Genomic DNA, 25,165 nt, shown 5'->3' on the forward strand with positions numbered 1-25,165 from the left:
TTCATTTAAGATTGACTTCGAGTGTCCCTGTGTAAGAATTTCCACAACAATTGCCAACTACTTTCATTATTTTTTTCATTGGCAATATTAGCAAACATAGGCATGACATGCCAGCAATAGGGATGCACGATATATCGGTAAGCATATCAGAATTGGCTGATATTAGCTAAAAATGCCAGCAATGTTATCGGCCCGATGTCGAGTTTAACACCGATGTGCAAAACCGATGTCAAAGCTGATGCGCATACCTATATAACGTAGGTAGATAATGTAATGACGCCATTAAATACATTTTAGGTCAGTGTGTGTGTGTGTGTGTGTGTGTGTGTGTGTGTGTGTGTGTGTGTGTGTGTGTGTGTGTGTGTGTGTGTGTGTGTGATTCCACTATTTAACTGTACTAGAATGCTTAAAAGGCTGCAACATTTTTTTATATTGGTTATCGGTATCGGTATCAAGTTTTTTGTCAAGGAAAATATCAGATATCGGTATTGGTCAAAAATGTCGTCTCGGTGCATCCCTAGCCAGCAACAAACGCCAAACCTATACATCCAAGTATAACTGACCAAATTATGAAAGACAAGCATTGTAATTTGGAATTCTGTAAAGTGAGTATGGAAGAGGTGATTTTTATTGTTGTTGTCTATCAACAATGACAAGCCACCTGGGTCTGACAACTTGGATGGACAATTACGGAGGATGACAGCGGACGATATTGCCACTACTATTTGCCATCTCTTCAATCTAAGCTTATAAAAAAGTATGTGCACTCAGGCTTGGAGGGAAGCAAAAGTAATTCCGCTCCCCAAGAATAGTAAAGCACCATTTACTGGCTCAAATAGCTGACCAATCAGCTTGTTACCAACCCTTTGTAAACTTTTTGAAAAAATTGTGTTTGACCAGATACAGGGAAGGGCACTCAACATAAACAGCTTTGACACAAATTACGGATGATTGGCTAAGAGAAATTGATAATAAAAAGATTGTGGGAGCTTTTTGTTAGACTTCAGTGCGGCTTTTGACATTATTGATCATTTTATGCTGCTGGAAAAACGTATATGTTATGGCTTTACACCCTCTGCTATATTGTGGATTGAGAGTTACCTGTCTAACAGAACACAGAAGGTGTTATTTAATGGCCTCTCCAACATAATCCAAGTAGAATCAGACATTCCACAGGGCAGCTGTCTAGGCCCCTTACTTTTTTCAATCTTTACTAATGACCTGCCACTAGCTCTGAGTAAATGCTGTGTGTCTATGTACGCAGATGACTCAACACTACACACGTCAGCTACTATAGCGAGTGAAATCACTACAACACTTAACAAAGAGCTGAAATCAGTTTCAGAATGAGTGGCCAGAAATAAGTTAGTCTGAAATATAAAAAAAACTAAAAGCATTGTATTTTGGACAAATCATTCACTAAACCCTAAACCTCAACTAAATATTGTAATGAATAATTTGGAAATTGAGCAAGTTGAGGAGACTAAACTGCTTGGAGTAACCCTGGAATGTAAACAGTAGCTAAGATGGGAAGAGGTCTGTCCATAATAAAGCACTGCTCTGCCATCTTAACGACAATATCAACAAGGCAGGTCCTACAGGCCATAGTTTTGTTGCACCTAGGCTACTGCCCAGTCGCATGGTCAGGTGCCACAAAGAGGGACATGGGAAATTTACAACTGGCCCAGAACAGGGCAGCACGGCTGACCATTAAATGTACACGTACAGCAAACATTAATAGTATGCATGTCAGTCTCTCCTTGCTCAAAGTAGAGAAGATATTGACTTCATCACTACTTGTATTTGTGAGAGGTATTGACATGTTGAATGCAATGTTTTAAACTACTAGCACACAGCTCAGACAGCCATGCATACCCCACAAGACTTGCCACCAGAGGTCTCTTCACAGTCCCCAAGTCCAGAACAGACTATGGGAGGTGCACAGTACTACATAGAGCCATGACGACATTGAACTCTATTCCACATCAAGTAACTCCCACAAGCAGTAAAATCTGATTTAAAAAACAGATACAAATACTCCTTATGGAACAGCGAGGACTGTGAAGAGTCACACACACACAGGTAAAAACACAAATAACATACACACTATACACATACATACACCTGCATTGTGTGTTGTAGTAGAGTAGTGGCCGGAGGACACACACTTAATGTATTGTGAAATCTGTTGTAAAATGTATTTTAATGTTTAAATATTGTATTATGATGTATATTACTACCCTCATTTTTGCTGGACACCATGAAGAGTAGCTGCTACCTTCAAATACACACACACCGAATCACCCACCAAACCACCACCATCCACACACACACACACACCACCGTGAGAAGCAGGAGTAAGAGTTACTGCAGTTTTATTGATATATCTTAGTTATACGACTCAAAAGAATTTACTGCTTTCAGCTCAACCAGCAGCAGCCACATCCACAGCAGAGTAGTGAGTTGGGCAATCAACCCTAATGGCACAAGCTATCTCGAATAAAGATAGAGGGGGTATACAATCTGTCTCAGAGCCACCTTGTCCAATGAGATGGAGGTGAAGATGGAGATGACAGTTATATGGTTGTTTTCCTACTATATTGATAAGCTCCTTCGATGATTGACAGGTGGACCATAAAGAGTCGTCCACGTGAACAGAGTTGGATGTTGGATGATGCCATCCCATTGCTGTATAAATCCCCTAGCTCTTACTTGTTAAGCACTGACAGTCAAACGCTTTCCTCAAATTCATTTGAAAGAAGGTTTCTTCCACAACCCACAATCAGGGCCCTTATTCAGAAAGTGTTTCAAAGTATGAATATCGGACCGGACCAGACACTCTTCCAAGAATGAGACATCACTGATCCCAACAGTATTTCATTACAAATTAACAGTCTAGCATAAATCCTCTCCAATCATAAACCATCCAATAAACAAGATGCTACTCTTGAGACTTACAGAGGTGTGATTAGTGCCAATAAGTCAAACGAATCCACATGCAGTTCGTGACAACATGAAGTACAGCACGTAACACCCAGCCATGTTAAGGCTAATTACGAGGTAAAGTCGGAGAACCGATGACGGGCTTCAAACTTCTGAGTAGATCATCATAATTAAAACATAAATTGGAGCCATTGAGAGGCATGCAGTAAAGACCAGCCCTAAGCTAGGGGTATTGATTTCCCTGCATACTTCAAAACAATTGCTCTGATTTGTGCTCAGTAAATCAATAGCAAACAAGCCACACAACCTCTCCAAACAATGGCCAGTGAATTACAATTAGACAATTCTGCTCTGGTTTGAGGGAGTCGGGCACATTTGAGATATGCAGACCGTGTCCTAAATGGGACCTTTTTCCCTACATAGTGCCCTACTTTTGACTGGTCAAAAGAAGTGCCCTATAGGAAATAGGGTTCCATTTGGAATGAAAACACAGAGTCTAACATGGAGGAAGAGTGTATTCAACATTCAATCTGTGAGAATTCCATTTAAAAAAGGTGAATTAATTCATGCTTCATTGATTTGGTTAAATAGCTTTGGGTCCATTGAGAGGAGTAGTTTTGAAATTACAAGTAAGAGCAAGACTGGAATGGAGACAATAGTCAAATAAAAATGCACAAACGGATTTGTGTTTCAAGTTAGTTTGTTAATGATCATGACCCAAATGATAGTTAATCTCAGACACTAGCATTTCTACAGAGTACACACTTTTTTATAGTTATATTTACACAAACTATTTATCTGTATATCCATTTGTCTGTTTGTCTCTCTCTTTCTCTCTCTCTCTCTCTGTTTCTTTCTGTGTATCTATGAGTGTGAGTGAACAGCAATGATAGGGGCTCAACAGCATAATGAAGTGACCTAACGTACATGCCCTAAGGGAGATGAGGACATTGCTGTGTCTGTTGTCGAGGACTGTAATGTGCCCACAACTGCTAATACATAGAAACCCTAACCCAGAAACTGAGTTATGTAATTTCACAAGTGTGCTTCTCTCAATGCTGTTACACAACCCTTGTCGGTGCAGCAATATGGGCATAAGCCTATACTATAACAATGTTCACATTACATTTGTGCAGAAGTGGATTAAAAAACAACATTACAACACAGCAACACCATACACAGTGCAATATGTGTCCATAGCCCCGTGTCGCTCCTCTATTGGGCCGACATAGCGTGACAAACCGAAAAAGGAACAACAGCTATCATCCGTCAGCCATGTGTTACAGCTGAGATAGTATTAGCTAAAATGGCCGCCGGCAGCAACCCATACTGCAAGTCACACCTGAACCCCACTGCTCAGTTGGACTAAGTTGTGCTTCCATCTTAGAGTAGAGTAGTGTGACAGAAGAGAACCAACAGAAAATGGATGGTATCTTGCCAAGGTGGATTTGGTAAAACTTTACAAAGTTTTACCAAAATTAGTTACCCTTTACAAAGGCTGTTACCATTGACTTGATCACAAAGATGCTTCACTGGATTGATAAAGATGAAATAAATACAGAAACTAACACAAATTAAAATGAATGGATTCAAAACTGTTAAACTTTGCAAGTTATATTACCATTCAATCACCTCAGGCACATCATACTATTAATACGAGTCCCATCTCTAAAGACATACCTGAGCTAATAACACCTCAAAGTGTTTATTAATATGTTATTACACATCAATAAGCATGTAATAACACATGAATAAGTATGTAATAACCCAATAACAACCCATATGGTGTGTGATATTGCATTATACACTGACTGATGTGTCACATGTACCTAATATAGCCTTTAATCCATGGGCAGAGCAATCCCTGATTTCTAGGGATGTCTCCCCTCCCTCTTCCAGACTAATTCACATGCCTGATGTGTCGTCCTTCAGTACAGCCCTGCCAACCGCGCATCTGGGGAAAGTGAGAGTTCAGCCAACACTGGCACTGAGGCGAGCCATAGAGTGATAGAGAGAGAGAGGGAGAGAGAGAGGGAGAGAGAGAGGGGGAGAGAGAGACAGAGAGAATTGTGGAGAGCGATGTGGATGGGGAGAGGATGGACAGAGAGAGAGAGAATGGAGAGAGAGAGAGAGATGGGGAGGGTGGGAGTGAGGGTGAGCGAGATAGACAGAGAGAGATGTGGACTGGGAGAGGATGGACAGAGAGAGAGAGAATGGAGAGAGAGGGTGAGAGAGGGAGTGTTATGGGTTTCCCTCAAAGCACCTTTCATCTGCCTTCATATCACATCGCCCCTGCCTGAGACGCACATCTACACACATACACAACACACACACACACAACGCACACAGTACATACACATGTGTACTCACTCACTCACACACACACACACACACACACACACACACACACACACACACACACACACACACACACACACACACACACACACACACACACACACACACACACACACACACACACACACAGTATTTGCATACACATACACACATTCCTCCCAAGGCATGCACACAAACTGACATGCACACATGTGGACACACCATTGGATGACACACATGATACACACACTCCCATACGCAAGTTTTATATCACACAAACAGGCACATACAGTATTTATCAAGAGTCTTATATTCACAATACAGACTGACACAGCTACACCAACTCTTTCATACACACGCACGGCTGACTAGCCCGCCGTCTGGTCCACACATTACTGCGATGAATGAGTCTCCAACCTGATTCAACATTTCCTCCATTTTATAAATCCAAAATAGAGGAAGGACAAAAAGCAGGAGGCCAAAGCAGAAACGGGAATGGTAAACAGGTGCATAGAGGAACCTCACACAAATACACACACACACACACACACGGCTGCACGAAACGAGGGGAAAGGCTAGCGGCGGAGAACAGACAAAAGGAATTAAAAGTGAAACACTAACATGAGCTGACGTGTCCACGGCAGATTACTAATTATGCCTCGACTACCTCAGCCTGTTTCAACATCTTCTCACTACAGCAAGATAGTACCACACAGAGGAAATATATACAGTTGAAGTCGGAAGTTTACATACACCTTAGCCAAAAACATTTAAACGCAGTTTTTCACAATTTCTGACATTCAATCAGAGTAAAGATTCCCTGTCTTTGGTCAGTTAGGATCACCACTTTATTTTAAGAATGTAAAATGTCAGAATAACGGTAGAGCGATTATTTATTTAAGCTTTTATTTCTTTCATCACATTCCCAGTGGGTCAGAAGTTTACATACACTCAATTAGTATTTGTAGCATTGCCTTTAAATTGTTTAACTTGGGTCAAACGTTTTGGGTAGCCTTCCACAAGCTTCCCACGATAAGTTGGGTGAATTTTTCCCCATTCCTCCTGACAGAGCTGGTGTAACTGAGTCAGGTTTGTAGGCCTCCTTGCTCGCACACGCTTTTCCAGTTCTGCCCCCAAATTTCTTTGGGATTGAGGTCAGGGCTTTGTGATGGCCACTCCAATACCTTGACTTTGTTGTCCTTAAGCCATTTTGCCACAACTTTGGAAGTATGCTTGGGGTCATTGTCCATTTGGAAGACCCATTTGCGACCAAGCTTTAACTTCCTGACTGATGTGTTGAGATGTTGCTTTGATATATCCACATCATTTTCCTTCCACATGATGCCATCTATTTTGTGAAGGGCACCAGTCCCTCCTGAAGCAAAGCACCCCCACAACATGATGCTGCCACCCCGTGATTCACGGTTGGGATGGTGTTCTTCGGCTTGCAAGCGTCCCCCTTTTTCCTCCAAACATAACAATGGTCATTATGGCCAAACAGTTCTATTTCTGTTTCATCAGACCAGAGGACATTTCTCCAAAAAGTACGATCTTTGTCCCCATGTGCAGTTGCAAACCGCATTCTGGCTTTTTTATGGCGGTTTTGGAGCAGTGGCTTCTTCCTTGCTGAGCAGCCTTTCAGGTTATGTCGATATAGGACTCGTTTTACTGTGGATATAGATACGTTTGTACCTGTTTCCTCCAGCATCTTCACAAGGTCCTTTGCTGTTGTTCTGAGATTGATTTGCACTTTTCACACTAAAGTACGTTCATCTCTAAGAGACAGAATGCATCTCCATCCTGAGCGGTATGACAGCTGCGTGGTCCCATGGTGTTTATACTTGGGTGCATTTGCTTGTACAGATGAACGGGTTACCTTCAGGCGTTTGGAAATTGCTCCCAAGGATGAACCAGACTTGTGGAGGTCTACAATTTTTTTCTGAGGTTTTGGCTGATTTCTTTTGATTTTCCCATGATGCCAAGCAAAGAGGCACTGAGTTTGAAGGTAGGCTTTGAAATACATCCACAGGTACACCTCCAATTGACTCAAATTATGTCAATTAGCCTATCAGAAGCTTCTAAAGCCATGAAATCATTTTCTGGAATTTTCCAAGCTGTTTAAAGGCACAGTCAACTTAGTGTATGTAAACTTCTCACCCACTGGAATTGTGATACAGTGAAATATAAGTGAAATAATCTGTCTGTAAACAATTGTTGGAAAAAATGACTTGTGTCATGCACAAAGTAGATGTCCTAACCGACTTGCCAAAACTATAGTTTGTTAACAAGAAATTTGTGGATTGGTTGAAAAACAAGTTTTAATGACTCCAACCTAAGTGTATGTAAACTTCTGAATTCAACTGTAAATAGGTTAAGGGAGTTCAATACCTTACTTAGCCTATACAGTTTCCCGAGATATATGTTCCATTTCAGTAAAATGACACAATTGAACATTTTGCAAAGAGTAACATTTTTAATGCTTATTAACACTTTCGGTTCTGTGTGGTTCAGTTGGTAGAGCATGACACTTGCAATGCTTGATTCCCATTGGGGGACCTGTACTTAAAAGTACGAAAATGTATGCACTCACTACTGTAAGTCGCTCTGGATAACAGTGTCTGCTAAAATGTTAAATAATTTATCTTAAGTGAACCTTGATGTAAAGAGTTGTTGTTATTCTACGTGTAATAATGACTTATAAAACTGTCTGTATGAATTGTCTTAATATCCTAAAATAAGATATATCTTGGATATCATTTTGAAGAGAGAATTCTATAAGATCAATAAAAGCAAGGCTATGGGCTGATATTCAACAGTAAAATGGCAACACTTTTTTTGCGGCTAATAACTTTTATTTTTACTGAAGCACCGGTTCTAATGTTTACTGTTGAATCTTTCACAGAGGTTCAATGGACTCCTCAGCTCAGTGGGTTAATCACCACAGTAAGGTGTTTGACTTCCATTCAACATCAACAAAAAAACAATAATTCATGGATTGTCTGACTGACAGAATGTCATATTTAAAGAGGGTTTTCATAAAAAAATAACATAAAATTCACCATCTTAAACCAAACAACGCAATATTGCGGTGTAGCAGTAGTCAAAAATGAACTGGCACATTCAAAGGCCAAATACTTATGGCCACAGGTTCCCTCAATTTGTGTAAAGTTAATACACACATACACACAAACAAAAGCACCCTCACACACGTGTCATTAAGTGCATCCATGTTATTAATGAAAGGGCCGAAGGCCCATTCCGCAGCCGTGCCAGTCTTCTGCGCGTTCCCACAATGCATTGCTCAGTTGCTAACAGGAACGATGGGCGAGGGAGACGGCCGCAGCGCCATTTATCACTGTCAGACGCGGCTGAGCGCAAGTTCTTATTGGCTGGGCAGAACTCAGCGACTGCTAAAGCGGCATGCTGATCTCTTGCACAATGACAATTAAACAGAATTGAAAAAAGAGCAGTGGGCTTTCTCTCTCTATTTTTCTGTTTCTTTCTCTCTCTCTCTCTACCCTCTAAGATTTCCATTATGCCTGTGCCAGCACAAATGCAGTCCACAGACAATTCAAGTGAAGAAATAAATGCAGCTACTGTAAAATGGCACAATATGCCTCTATTGTAAAAAAAATAACATAACTGCTGGGATATGATGGAGGTTGAAAATGTGTCCAACCAACATACAACAGTGTTACTTTCACTGGAGCACAGCATGTGATGTCATACACACACACACACACACACACATACACACACACACACACACACACACACACACACACACACACACACACACACACACACACACACACACACACACACACACACACACACACACACACACACACACACACACACACACACACACACACACAGCCCCCTGCCACACACATCCTCACTCACTCACACCCCAACTACTCACTCACTCACTCACACACTCACACACTCACACACTCACTCACACCATTTTTGTCCATCTCTAAGAGTCCTTCTAATTAATTTAATGTCAACCAAAGGTTGACGTTTCTGACAGAATCAGTGTAACTTATGGACCATCATGATGTGTGTCCACAAATTGCATCTGAGATCACTTCCACACAAACGTGACAAAACACAAAAGCCTACCTTTCAGCACCCAAGCAACTGTCCCAATGATTCAAGAGCTGCAAGATAACAGACAAGACACATTTGATTACAAATAATTCAAACTCTATTGTTCAACTGGGAATATGAAACTTGGTTAGGTAGAATGAAATGTTGTCTCATGACTCAATGTATACATGGGAACTTACACGATTTCTCAATCATAATCAACAAAACACATTGTGAATCGTACTGAACCTCAGCAGTGAGAATTTAGTTCCAACTAAATCCAACACTTGTGTTCATTGCTTTGTACAGAGTAAAGGGCAAATCATTTATTACGAGCAGATTACACTTGGAAGGCATATGTGTCTGCACTTACGCCTCCTAATTCCGCCATGCTAAAAACTTCCCACGGCAATATTCAATCACTGCTCCAATGTGGATTATCTCCCATCTATTTCACTGGGAAAAAAAGTTTATTGAGCAAAGGCAGAGTGGGGTACTTACGGGGGGGGGCACCGAGACAATTTTATTTTAGTGGCTGCTTAATTAAAATCAAAAGGTCAGAGATTGTGGCTCGGGAGCATTGCAAGATTGTGTGCATTTACTGGTACTCAAGGTCTCCTAGATTAATCTGCGGTTCACTTGCGGTCAGAGAAACAAAATGAGTTCTACTTCTGATAAACAGGATATTTGTATGATGCGTTCCCCCTTTCTTTTCAGTAGAGAGATAAAGTAGGGGTTTTGCACCGTTGCCAACGCAATAGATTTTGTCTGGAGCGTATGATTGCAGAGTTAATGAAGGCCAAAAGTACTGTGAGTGGCTACTGTCGAAGTGGCGAGGGTTGGAATTTATGACGTTGAGGAGAAATGGTCATTTAATATATAACACTACTGCATATACACATCCACTGTACTGGGGAAATGCTTGAAGGAATTGGGGCTTGGTTTTAAATTATTGTATATTTTTTTATATCAGTTGACCAATTTTTTCAGCCAGCCAACAGGGGTATCGCTTTTACAAATGAAGCAATGGAATTGCCTCTGCTGTCAGAACATTTCAGTGCAATACACCTTATTCTTGCAACATCAAAGGTCCAATAGTTCCCCTAATCAGTCAAAGATTCACAAGATGTCCCAAGAAATACCAGGACAAAAACTCATCACGTTTTCAAAAGAAACCATCGATATAGTCCATTTTTCAGTGAGTGATTGAAAATACACTTAATTATTGATACATATGCATACATACATTTATACAAATTGCTTCTTGGAAATCAGTCAAGCCAAAATGCTACTTTTTGCTTAAATGCGTGAAAGGCCCATTTTGAAACAACCCAACCATCTGCTCTCCCCTACTGTTGATAATAGATGCTCTCTAATTTGACTGATGACTAGCTGCTGTCTGCGAAAGGTCAGTAAGCATTCGCCAGTGGAGGCACTCTACATACAGTGGCACCAGTTGGATTGCAGAAACAGGGAGGTGATAGGATAGGGGAGGGGTTGGAGGAAAAGGCTTGACTGAATCAACAGGTTTGATCATTTCTTCAAAAACAGATCCTATCTTTGGGACTGGTGGCGCCATGACAACAAGGAATGTCGCTCAAGATTAATTGTAGCACCCCTGTGATCAGCAGGCAGTGAGAGGGCCAACCATCGGGTCCTGACTCCGTCTATGATTTATAACTAATAATTGGGCACGAATAGGGCCTCCAAGGCACTATCAGGACCCCGCAGGGTGCCTGCTTTGAGACACAAATAGGGTTGAAATAAATCTGTTTCCTGTGTGCTGATATGCTACGAGGGCGTGCACGGCAGCGGCGGCGACACAGCAAAAATCAATCTTCAATTTCACGAGCCCCACAAAACGGAGTCTGGCAGCTGTGAGAGAGGTATCTTCCCTTGAAATAGACCTGTGCCAGCAGGGGCATCGTGCACCCCAAAAGATCTGAGGGGGCACATAGTATGTGAGGATGGTTGGAGGGTGGTCCGGGGGGGTCATATATTTCATAACATATTTTTTGGTTCAGTAGGTGCCCACCATAACAACATGTGGTGGTGTGTTGGAGGTCTATAAAGCCTGTCTGCATCCCTGATTTCTTTAACCGTTAGGTTACCTGTGTAATATTGACACAAACTCAGAAACACTTGTTTTGCGAACATAGTCCTGCTTTATCAATTGCTGTGCTGATCAATGGGCAGTTCACTACCTCTGTCAAATGAATATGTAGCTTAAAGTTGTGTGTATTTGTATTTATTTTGGCAATACATTTAGTGAAGTTAGAATACCACACATTTACAATAGGCCTACAGTATATCTAAAAAATATGAACACCCTATCTCTATATATACAGTTGAAGTCGGAAGTTTACATACACCTTAGCCAAAAACATTTAAACTCAGTTTTTCACAATTACTGACATTTAATCAGAGTAAAAATTCACTGTCTTAGGTCAGTTAGGATCATCACTTTATTTTAAGGATGTGAAATATCAGAATAATAGTAGAGAGAATATTTATTTCAGCTTGTATTTCTTTCATCACATTCCCAGTGGGTCAGAAGTTTACATACACTCAATTAGTATTTGGTAGCATTGCCTTTAAATTGTTTAACTTTGGTCAAATGTTTTGGGTAGCCTTCCACAAGCTTCCCACAATAAGTTGGGTGAATTTTGTCCCATTACTCCTGACAGAGCTGGTGTAACTGAGTCAGGTTTGTAGGCCTCCTTGCTCGCACACGCGTTTTCAGTTCTGCCCACACATTTTCTATGGGATTGAAGTCAGGGCTTCGTGATGGCCACTCCAATACCTTGACTTTGTTGTCCTTAAGCCATTTTGCCACAACTTTGGAAGTATACTTGGGGTCATTGTCCATTTAGAAGACCCATTTGCGACCAAGCTTCTAAAGCCATGCGATCAGAAACTTCTAAAGCCGTGAAATCATTTCTGGATTTTTCCAAGCTGTTTAAAGGCACAGCCAACTCAGTGTATGTAAACTTCTGACCCACTGGAATTGTGATACAGCAAATTATAAGTGAAAAAATCTGTCTGTAAACAATTGTTGGAAAAATGACTTGTGTCATGCACAAAGTAGATGTCCTAACCGACTTGCCAAAACTATAGTTTGTTGACAAGACATTTGTGGAGTGGTTGAAAAACAAGTGCATGTAAACTTCCGACATTATTTTAATAGCAGGACACTGTAAAGTCCATTATTTCTCTGTAGAGTATGAATTAGGCTGTTTGAGAAGGATTGAACCCTAAGCAACTTGCATGCACATTGTTTGAAGTACAATAGCCATAGCTACTATAGTTGGTAAAAGCTGTGTGCTGGAAAACCTGATATGTTAATTCTCATAACCTGCTATGAAAAAGTCCTAGCTGTATCGAAGTGGTGTGTTTTTAGGGAATCTCGCCCACGGATGTTGATTTTTGTCTGCTTCGGACCAATTCTGAACCATTCATAGACGTCTATGTTCGGTTCAGATTTGGTCTGATTCACACTGGCCTTGATTTAGCCCAAACTTAGACGTCCATGCTTGGTTAAGATATTGTCTGGTCCCCATTCCATGTAATTGATTTATTCCAGAGCTAGAACACCTGATTCAACTTGTCACCTCATTTTCAAGCTCTTGAATTTCACCTAGCTATTTTAAGATGAATGAGCTAACTGTAATCCGCTCTGAATAAGAGTGTCTGCCAAATGACAAAAAAATGTAAATGTAAAAAATAAATAGCTGGAGGGCTGGAAATTACCAGGGACTTCACGATAAGAATATCACGATACTTAAGTGCTGATACGATATGTATTACAATTCTCACGATTCTATATGTATTGCAATTTGATAGTGTGATTTTAATGCGATTCTATGTTCGCCATATGTCTGCTGCAGAGGGACAAGAGAGAGCCATGAGAAAACGAGTTTTGATCATTCATGGAAATAAAAGTGCTGAAAACTAATTGGCTTCTAATTTTTTTTAAAGATGGAGAACAAGCTATGAAAGGAAAATAATGCAGCTTTAGTGCAGGTACAGTAAACTAGCACAAAAATAATATTGCGATATTGTCCAAATGATACAATACGATATATCATCAAACATAATATCCCGATATGTAACTGTATCTGTTTTTTCTCCCATCACTACTTCAGAGCTACAGTAAAATTGTGAAATGTCTGAAAGTCCCTGAGTAGAGCACAGCAGTACAATACAGTACATAAAAAAGTTTTAAAACTTCAATGTCTGGAAAATAAGTATTTTACTGGGTTCAGATTTTTGGGAACACACTGAAAAGTAACTTCACACATTAAAATGGCATGAGGAAATGTGCTTTGACAGAGAAGGGAGTGTACCGAATTCATGCACGTGTTTGTCTCGTGTGTCGATCAAGATAATTAGCTACTAACATTTGTAGACTCACTGCAATGCACAGCCGATGAAGTACTTGCATGTGAATTGGCCGGGTTTACATTCAACATAGCTAGCAAGACAATTTGTTTTATCAGCTACAGTTTGTGTTGTGAGAAGCTGGTCTTGGTTTAGGAAATGTAGGCTACCTAGCAGTTGTGGCTGCACATGTAGCTGGCTAGCCAGTTTGACTGTATAATGTCAGAGTAGCTAGAGAAGCAATGCCTATTTCATGTATTATACGTTAGCAGTGTGGCAGTTTCCCAAAGCTAGCTATGCTTTATGGAAAAATGTAGCTAGCTAGGATATATTGTCAACATTGAATTGTGGTCTTCGATCTGTACAGCTATGTTACAGTCTCGTAGGCTTGTAGCTACTGGCTAGTTGGCTAGCTAACTGGTTATATAGCAGCCAAGGATGTTTGCTAGATTATGTGTTTTGTGCTCTGATATAGTTTACACAGATGACTTCAGCAATATGACAACCTTCCATAGCCAAATATACCTAGCTAGCTAACTTCCTTTGCTTGTAGCTAGTGTTTCATCCAACTGGTGTTAGCTAGCTAGCTACAGCTGCTAGCCTGCTACTGGCTAGCTGCTGCTGTTGCGCAGCAACCAAGTTGCTGGTCCCGGTTTTAGAACTCTGAGATTCAGCTGAAAAAATATTACCATTGTCAGAAATGCTACCAAAAGGTAGCACCACATCGTTGGCTCTCTAATGGCACGTGGGAGTGATAAATTATGAATGTAATCAAAACTGTTGCCCCTACAAACGTATTCAGTATGAAAGGTAGCAAATCTAATGATCACTTTAAGGACACTGTAGTCTTGTTCTTACCCTACTCCTAGATATTGAGCTAGGTCTGAGAAAGGAATTGTATTTTTTCCTAATGCTAACAATCTTGTTAAAAATCCAGTATGTGGTTCTCGGGAAATGGCCAGATGGCTCCTGACGGCAGGCTGAGATCCTCAGATCCTCAAAAAGTTCTACAGCTGCACCATCAAGAGCATCCTGACTGGTTGCAACACCACCTGGTATGGCAACTACTGGGCCTCCAACCAGAAGGCACTACAGAGGGTAGTGCGTACGGCCCAGTACATCACTGGGGCCAAGCTTCCTGCCATCCAGAACCTCTATACCAGGCGGTGTCAGAGGAAGGCCCAAAGAATTGCCAAGGACTCCAGCCACCCTAGTCACAGACTGTTCTCTCTGCTACCGCACGGCAAGCGGTACCAGAGCGCCAAGTCTAGGTCAAAAAGGCTTCTTAACAGCTTCTACCCCCAAGCCATAAGACTCTTGAACAGCTAATCAAATGGCTACCCGGAATATTTGCATTGTCTCCACCCCACCCACCATTTTTACACTTCTGCTACTCTCTGTTTATTATCCAAAAATAGTCACTTTATCTCTACCTATATGTACATATTACCTCAATTACCTCGACTAACCGGTGCCCACGCACATTGACTCTGTACCGGAACCTCCTGTATATAGCGTCGCTATTGCTATTTTATTGTTGCTCCTTAATTATTTGTTATATTTCATTTTTTTTAATACCATTTTTTTTTAAACTGCATTGTTGGTTGAGGGCTTGTAAGTAAGCATTTCCCTGTAAGGTACACCTGTTGTATTTGGTGCATGTGACAAATACAATTAGATTTTATTTGATAGCCAGAAATGACTTCTTGGGAGCTACAGTGGCTTCAGAAAGTATTCATTCCCCTTGACTTATTCCACATTTTGTTGTGTTACAGCATGAATGCAAAATTAATTAAATATGTTTTTTTCACCCATTTAAACACAATAGACAAAGTGAAAGCAAGTTTTCAGAAATGTTTGAAAATCTATTGAAAATGATATACAGAATTATCTAATTTTACATAACTATTCATATACTTTGTAGAAGCACCTTTGGCAGTGATTACAGCTGTAAGTCTTTCTGGGTAAGTCTCTAAGAGCTTACCACACCTGGAAAGTGCAACATTTGCCCACTATTCTTTTCAAAATTATTGAAGGTCTTGCCATAGATTTTAGTTAAAAATGTAACTCGGCCACTCAGGAACATTCACTGTCTTATGGGTAAGCAATTACAGTGTAGATGTGGCCTCGTGTTTTAGGTTATTTTCATGTCAAAAGGGGAATTAATCTCCCAGTGTCTGGTGGAAATCAGACTGAACCAGGTTTTCCTCTAGGATTTTTCCTGTGCTTAGCTCCATTCCGTAGTTTTTTTTATCCTGAAAAACTCTCCAGTCCTTAACGATTACAAGTATACCCATAGCACCTGTATCTTTGTAGTGACTGGGTGTATTGATACAGCATCCAATGTCTAATTAATAACTTCACCATGCTCAAAGGGACATTAAATGTCTGCTTTTAACATTTTTACCCATCAACCAATAGGTGCCCTTCTCTGCGAGGCATTGTTAACCCTGGTGTTCCAGTTAAATTTCCAATCTGGCCCTCATACCATCATGGCCCCCTTATCATCCCCAGCTTCCAATTGGCTCATTCATCCCCCCTCCTTTCCCCTGTAACTATTCCCCAGGTCGTTGCTGTAAATGAGAATGTGTTCAGTCAACATACCTGGTAAAATAAGGGTTAAATAAAGATTGTGTCAATACCATGTCACACTATAATTTCAACCCTGATCTGTCTGGAATTTAAATCGCATTGAACTACATTTCTGACACTGTTGAATTAAACAGTGTGCCATACATCATTAAATTAAGTCAGTCAACCATATATTCTGAAATACATTGTGTTATTTTATTTGGACAGCCATTGTAGCAAATTCAGTCGACTTGTTGTTCTAGTATGATCCTAGAGGGGTTTTACTCAATGATATTCAGTAGTGGCATTGCATATGGTGAAAACTGATAACCGTTCTGTTGCAGAAAGGAAACATTTTGCGACAGTGGATGTCATGTCAGACTGGCACACAGAGGCGTCATGCCCATAGGGGGCGCAGGGGCACGTGCAACCTCAGATTTCTCTGTAATACAACCAACCACCTAACAATTTTATGAAGTTGGCTTTAGCTAGCCCAGATAGGTTCCCAATCTTCCAACCTCAGAACTACAGTGCCTTCAGAAAGTATTTACACTCCATGACTTTTTCCACATTTTGTTGTATTACAGCCTGAATTTAAAATGGATTAAATTGAGATTGTTGTCACTGGCCTACAGTCAATACTCCATAATGTCAAAGTGGAATTACAGTATGTTTTTCGAAATGTTTACAAATTCATTAAAAATGAAAAGGCGAAATGTCTTGAGTCAATAAGTATTCAACCCCTTTGTTATGGCAAGCCTAAATACGTTTAGGAGTACAAATGTGTTTAACAAGTCACATAATACATTGCATGGACTCACTCTGTGTGCAATAATAGTGTTGAACATGATTTTGAATGACTACCTCTTCTTTGTACCCCACACATACAATTATCTGTAAGGCCCCTCAGTCGAACAGTGAATTTCAAACATAGATTCAACCACAAAGACCAGGGAGGTTTTCACACCCCTACTCCTATGGGATCTTTTAGTGACCACAGAGAGTCAGGACACCCATTGAATGACCCACCCGAAAGATGGCACCCTACACAGGGTACTGCCCTGGGGCATTGTGATTTTTTTACATTTCAGACCAGAGGAAAGAGAGCCTCCTGCTGGCCCTCCAACACTATCTCCAGCAGCATCTGGTCTCCCATCCAGGGACTGACTAGGACCAACCAGGACCAACCCTGCTTTGCTTCTTTGGCAAGCAGTGTGGTATGCTTAACAGTACCAAACTGAAAGGGATATATTATTTTGACCTCACTTTACATGCGCAGAAGGATACATTTGTATGTGTTCATCTACAAAGCCCTTTTGGGTAAACTCCCTCTTTACTTCTGTAGTCTGGTCTCCTTCACCACCATCAGTTACCATACCTGGTCTGCTAGGTGGTTGCTACTTAAAGTCCCCAGGACATTCACAGTATGAGGCAAGACTGCCTTCTCCCTCTTGTGCACCAGACGCATGGAAGAATCTACAATCCATGCTTCAACTAGATATGTTAGTGCCACTGAATGAATTTAATATATTGATGGGAGACTCTGTTACAGAAGAGTGTAAATGCTTTTCTTAGGCTGGATCATGTTGTTGTATTGTATTGTTGTATGTTTTAATTATGTAATGTATTGATTATTGCTGTCTTCTTAGCCAGGTCTTCCTTGAAAAAAAGACTCTGGGTATCAATGGGCTTTTTCCTGGTTAAATAAAGGTAAATAAAACAATTTTAAAATAATGTATAAACACCTCACCACCTAAAACTGAAAAATAACAAAACAGGATCCAGAAGGTCACATTGGAAGCAAAACATTAAACAGAATCACAACACCAGGTTAGCCTAATGTCTTAAATAAACACAATACCAATCCAGCTGCGGCTTGACGGCACCTCGCAGATTCTAGTTTGTCTTTAATATCTACATATAATGAAAGTAGCACATGTATCGACCAGGGAAATAAACACTTGACGACCTCCTTAAAAATCCCATCTGTTGCACAGCAGCACCACCAAAGGCAGAACGAGAGCGAGAGAGAGAGAGATATTAAAACCGGTGAAGCCTAAACTAAGACAATAGTACTCTTTGTTTCCTCAAAAATAGGCAAAAAATTGTGTAAATGCGTTAAAACGTAACTCCGCTCCAACGATCATCGTCTGCGTGGGACGGTCTCAGCAAAGCTTATTTGACGACTCCGAGCAGCGCTTATCAGCTATTGTAATTAATATGAATGACACAATTTGATGACACAAAGACTGCATGTAACTGCTGGGAGAAGGAGAATGGTCCACAAGTCTGACACTACCATTTGTATTTCTGACAACTGCTCAGCGTGCAGAGTGATATTATTAACTGTATGTAAACAAACTCGGGAAATATGAAATCATGAAACCGCTGAACAGCGATGATGATTAGTATTTGTATTTATTTATTCCCCACATTAAAGTCAACTCCTCCCCCACCACACCCAACTAACTCTTCCGGTTTCTCAATGGCTTCTGGGTTTTTCCCCCTTACTGATAATTCCCGATTTCGAGACTCTGCAAGACCACAGACCTTGGGTTCAGGGTCAGTGTCCTTCAGTGGGAGATCATGCCATCCTTCCACCTCCTCCTCTTTCCTTCTCCTCTATCCCTCTATCCCTCGTCTCCTCAGTCTCTTTCTCTCTCGATCTTTTGAAAAATCCTCCGGCCGTGCCCTCCTGACAATCACCCATCAACCCGGGTGCAATTTAAAAAGCCTTCAACAGCTGCCATTCCACAGGGCTGGCTATCATTCCAGCTGCCAGAGAGGCAGACAGGGAGTCTGCTCAAGCCAAGAAAACTTTGAAAGGCATGTTGGCTTCCCTCCTGTTGCAAATGGACTGAAGGTGAACAACTATTTTCCCCATGCAGACTCAGTCAAAGATATAGATTTTCAAAAGAGAAAATGAAAATGCTTTTGTAATTAGCGATACATGACAACTGCGCAAATGTTGTGTTTTAAGCCTTGTTAATCCTTCATTCGTGTGGTTTATTTGTCTATTTTTCAATGACAACCTATTCATGTAGCATCCAAGCAACTGAGAAAAGTGTATTTGAGAGAGGATAAAATCAGCTCATGCCAGGAGTGAAGACAAAATGCATGATGAAATGGATACAGGTACTGATGTAATCCTTTGCAAATGCTTTCAAAACAAGGGAAATGCCTCCTGCCCTTTCAGTGCACTCCAACCAAAGATGCATGTATCTTGTTCATTTCCTTTTCTGGGATTTGCTGTTTGCCTCATGCTGATTTGGCCTGCTCTGCCAGTGTGTGTGTGCGTGTGATAGAGAGAGAGAGAGAGAGAGAGAGAGAGAGAGAGAGAGAGAGAGCAAGATAGATAAAGAGTGAGAGAAAAATAGAGAATGAGAGAGTGAGATAAAGGGTGAGAGAGAGACAGAGAGAGAGAGAAAGAAAGTGTTAGTGTGTCCGAGAAAATTAGATGCTCGTGTTTGAGAGAGGGTGTGTGTGTCTACAAATGTCGCAGCAAAACAGCTCAGGATCCAGGCTGGGCTGCCTGCTGCTGTGCAGTTTGCAGCTCCATATGTCTTTGTCGAAAATATCCGGGGCAAATGAGAAATCTCTCCAACTGGTATTTTCCCCAGTGTCCCTTATTGAAGGCAACAAAACAGATTGATGCCTGCCAGATCTGCTACATTGTGAAATGAAACAACTGGCCACCAGCGCTGTTTTCAGGATGGACCATCTGGTCTCCAGTGTCCAATCCACATGTTTTCAAAATAATAAAATGTCTGTGGACATTTTTCACCCGCCTTGAATGGCAAATCAGGATAGAGGGTGTAAAAACAGGGCTGAGGTTACTACTGTAACATTTTAAAAAGTGGGAATGTGTTTCGAACATTTCTGGAGGCTACATTGGTCTTGTGTTTGGTGGTTCGAGTGCATTGACAGGTGAAGTCAGTGGGGTATTTCCTTGGTAATGCGGTTTCACAGACAGAGATAGACTTTGCGAGCTATACCAGTCTCTGTTGTCTCAAAGTATCTACAAACTTGTACTATACATAATGACTTTGTCAGGCTGCATCATGTTGTGATAAAGGTGTCATGGCATTTTTGTTATTTTTCCTCTGATTCAAACACAGGTTGATCTCCTTAGCATTCTGTAGAAATCTGACTTAATATTATTATGGTAATAGTTAATGATCTCAAAACACTGGCACTAAGAGGGATGTTTCTTCCCATGGAATCCATTTAGTATCATGGATTGTAAGTTTACAGAATTGCTCTACAGTCCATGCACTGGCACTAGATAGAGGAGACAAGCTGTCTTCGGCTGCTGTTCCTGGACCTGTCACAACCATTGTGTTGCGTTGCCTCCTGCTATATGCAAATGGGCTTAGCACATTGTGTTGTCACCCCCGGTATAAGGTCTTGCAACAGTTTTGTTGATAGCCACATAGGACCATATAGACAGCGGATCCAGTTGGCTTGATGGCACAGCTTCCCACCTGGGATAACGCTTACTTTGCATAGACTGGAGGAAGAATGATTGGGTCTATCAACATGATGGGGACTCAAGCTCCAGTGATTAAATTGCCCGGAGGGATCTGGCATTGGGGACAGATCCCATTGAGCTAGGGATGTTAATGGTTGTTAAGTATTTTGTCTAGAACGGAATCACGGCTACCGTTGATAGATTAGACCCATCCCCACTTGTTGTAATCACCCAGATGAATTGTTCCAGAAGGTACATAAGGACCTCATTAACCATTTATAACCCACGCATTCCACATTCATAAGCAGTACATAAGAATTTCATTTTCTCAACATCTACAATACATAATGGATAAAATGGCCAACTCTCAGGAATTTGGGCCCCATGGAAGACACATTTAAATGTACAATAGTTCCGTGATTAAAGTTCTAGCCAGGGCGTCCAAAGTGCTCATTCAAAGCACTCTGGGTATTTTCTGAAAACAGGATGTCAGAGCACCTGCTATACCATGTTGCAATGAGAAAAACAGTAAATCACCAGCCCATGCTTTCTCTCTTTTTGGCATTTTTTCCCACATTTGTTTCCCAGTTGTGTCGACTATGTTGGAGAAAGCAAACTCAGTCAACTGGAAATTATATATACTGAAAAGCACTGGTTCAAAAATTCTGACAAGATTGTGTCTGTATAGTCGCCTGAAGGGAGTAGGTCCCCTCTTCTGCTGAATAACTTATTCTTTGAGTCATGGGAGTCGTGCTCCCCATCTTGGCATGAGAACTTCCTTTCACTGTGTTCTCTTTCTAGCAGAATACCGTAAGGTGCTTTTACCCCCTTGCAGAATCTCTTTTACTGGTAGGCGAAATGGAAGACAGGCGATCTGTAAATGGATGGAATGACCTTCCTTTGCCCCATTGTAATAGTGAAGCATGATTAGCGACGGGCTCATGATTAGCGACAGGTATTGATTATGTGGGAAGGTAGAAAAAGCTAAAAGCTTATCACATGACTACAGTTCTGGGTCAGAGCTCAGCCGCAGTCTGGCAACAGTCTCTCTGCCTTGTGACTGAGTGACACATCATTTTCACAGTACCTACCCACACCACCCCATCATCCCCCAACCCATCTCCCTCCACAATCTGTTTTCTGCCTGGATAAGCTTATGAAGCTGCATATATGCTGTCTGATTCCTGCCATCATCCCATGTAAGTCCAAACCAATGAAAACAGATGTTGTGATTCTGGTGGAACGACAGCAGCCACCACATTTCACACATCAATGTACGTACGATCTGCTTAGATTATAACGTATGCAATTCTTATCCAACTAGCTGCCATATCTTTCTAATAAAGATAGGCATTGTCTCACAACTATAGTCTAAACTCAACGCAGCCAAGAGGTTATCCATATTTCGGTGAAATTAATTCCAAAGTTACACATGCGGCATAAACCAAAATAATGTGTCCGTTGGGGAAATTTTATTAGCCAACAAATAACCTTTTTGTCTCCTTCATTTTAGGTTTCAGCCTTCCTCATTCGTAAAAAATAACTGCATACGAAACAAAAGCTAATCAAAATGCAGCACGGAAATAAGCAAGTGGTTTAACGTGGCAACAAATCAGAGCTAACGAGCCAAATCTCCTCTCATTTCAAACAAGGAAGGAATCACTTCAGCTCAGGCCATGTGGCATTTCCACCTTATTGCAGATGATGTGAATGCAATAATATACATCTTTATTTTGCCCATACCACACATCTCTACATGTCATGTTTATTTGTTTCGGTTCGGTATGCATTACTTCATGTTCTGGAGTTAAATTTATCTTTTAACTTAGACATTGGTCTTCATGGTCAGGCTGCTTGGAAGATGGTTCCAAGAGAACCAGTCTTGTTATAGTTTTAAAACTACATCTTGGAAATGTCTACAACAACAAAAATATAATAGTGCTGTCTGACCTTGCTGTCTGCCCATAGTCCTCAGAGGGCTACGCAATGTTCACTGTGGGATTAGGAGTACAAGTACTCTATGTAAGTCAAATCAGCATGGTGTTGGTTGATATGGTATCATCATGGTGTTGGTTGATATGGTATCAGAATGTTGTTGGGTTGTATGGTATCAGTATGGTGTTGGTTGGTATGGTATCAGTATGGTGTTGGTTGATATGGTATCAGTATGGTGTTGGTTGATATGGTATCAGTCATGGTGTTGGTTGATATGGTATCAGCATGGTGTTGGTTGATATGGTATCAGTATGGTGTTGGGTTGTATGGTATCAGTATGGTGTTGGTTGATATGGTATCAGCATGGTGTTGGTTGATATGGTATCAGCATGGTGTTGGTTGATATGGTATCAGCATGGTGTTGGTTGATATGGTATCAGCATGGTGTTGGTTGATATGGTATCAGCATGGTGTTGGTTGATATGGTATCAGCATGGTGTTGGTTGATATGGTATCAGCTATGGTGTTGGTTTGATATGGTATCAGTATGGTGTTGGTTGATATGGTATCAGCATGGTGTTGGTTGATATGGTATCAGCATGGTGTTGGTTGATATGGTATCAGCATGGTGTTGGTTGATATGGTATCAGCATGGTGTTGGTTGATATGGTATCAGAATGTTGTTGGGTTGTATGATATCAGCATGGTGTTGGTTGGTATGGTATCAGCATGGTGTTGGTTGATATGGTATCAGCATGGTGTTGGTTGATATGGTATCAGTATGGTGTTGGTTGATATGGTATCAGTATGGTGTTGGTTGATATGGTATCAGAATGTTGTTGGGTTGTATGGTATCAGCATGGTGTTGGTTTGTATGGTATCAGTATGGTGTTGGTTGATATGGTATCAGAATGTTGTTGGGTTGTATGATATCAGCATGGTGTTGGTTGGTATGGTATCAGCATGGTGTTGGTTGATATGGTATCAGCATGGTGTTGGTTGATATGGTATCAGAATGTTGTTGGGTTGTATGGTATCAGCATGGTGTTGGTTGATATGGTATCAGCATGGTGTTGGTTTGTATGGTATCAGTATGGTGTTGGTTGATATGGTATCAGTATGGTGTTGGTTGATATGGTATCAGCATGGTGTTGGTTTGTATGGTATCAGTATGGTGTTGGTTGATATGGTATCAGTATGGTGTTGGTTGATATGGTATCAGCATGGTGTTGGTTGATATGGTATCAGTATGGTGTTGGTTGATATGGTATCAGTATGGTGTTGGTTGATATGGTATCAGCATGGTGTTGGTTTGTATGGTATCAGCATGGTGTTGGTTGATATGGTATCAGTATGGTGTTGGTTGATATGGTATCAGTATGGTGTTGGTTGATATGGTATCAGTATGGTGTTGGTTGATATGGTATCAGCATGGTGTTGGTTGATATGGTATCAGTATGGTGTTGGTTGATATGGTATCAGTATGGTGTTGGTTGATATGGTATCAGTATGGTGTTGGTTGATATGGTATCAGCATGGTGTTGGTTGATATGGTATCAGCATGGTGTTGGTTTGTATGGTATCAGTATGGTGTTGGTTGATATGGTATCAGTAGGGTGTTGGTTGATATGGTATCAGTATGGTGTTGGTTGATATGGTATCAGTCTGGTGTTGGTTGATATGGTATCAGTATGGTGTTGGTTGATATGGTATCAGCATGGTGTTGGTTTGTATGGTATCAGCATGGTGTTGGTTGATATGGTATCAGTATGGTGTTGGTTGATATGGTATCAGTATGTTGTTGGGTTTAATGGTATCAGAATGGTGTTGGTTGATATGGTATCAGTATGGTATTGGTTGGTATGGTATCAACATGGTGTTGGTTGGTATGGTATCAGTATGGTGTTGGTTGGTATGGTATCAGCATGGTGTTGGTTGATATGGTATCAGTATGGTGTTGGTTGATATGGTATCAGCATGGTGTTGGTATGGTATCAGTATGGTGTTGGTTGATATGGTATCAGCATGGTGTTGGTTGATATGATATCAGTATGGTGTTGGGTTGTATGGTATCAGCATGGTGTTGGGTTGTATGGTATCAGTATGGTGTTGGTTTGTATGGTATCAGCATGGTGTTGGTTGGTATGGTATCAGCATGGTGTTGGTTGGTATGGTATCAGTATGGTGTTGGTTGATATGGTATCAGTATGGTGTTGGTTGATATGATATCAGTATGTTGTTGGGTTGTATGGTATCCGCATGGTGTTGGGTTGTATGGTATCAGTATGGTGTTGGTTTGTATGGTATCAGCATGGTGTTGGTTGATATGGTATCAGTATGGTGTTGGTTGGTATGGTATCAGTATGGTGTTGGTTTGTATGGTATCAACATGGTGTTGGTTGGTATGGTATCAACATGGTGTTGGTTGGTATG

At 41.0% G+C, this 25,165-nt stretch overlaps 1 protein-coding gene across 18 annotated transcripts in view; it reads right to left on the reverse strand.

Moving 5' to 3' along the window:
• Window positions 1-25,165, reverse strand: part of LOC106577623 (receptor-type tyrosine-protein phosphatase delta) — a 645,609-nt gene that overhangs the window by 259,269 nt on the left and 361,175 nt on the right. For all 18 annotated transcript variants that reach the window (XM_014155859.3, XM_045701363.2, XM_014155852.3 and 15 more), the window contains exon 9: window positions 9,409-9,446. The gene's annotated coding sequence lies outside the window, so the exon portion shown is untranslated. The remainder of the gene's footprint in view (window positions 1-9,408; window positions 9,447-25,165) is intronic.

The sequence above is a fragment of the Salmo salar genome, chromosome 18, assembly GCF_965601325.2.
Source record: "Salmo salar chromosome 18, fSalSal1, whole genome shotgun sequence".
Taxonomy (NCBI): Eukaryota; Metazoa; Chordata; class Actinopteri; order Salmoniformes; family Salmonidae; genus Salmo; species Salmo salar.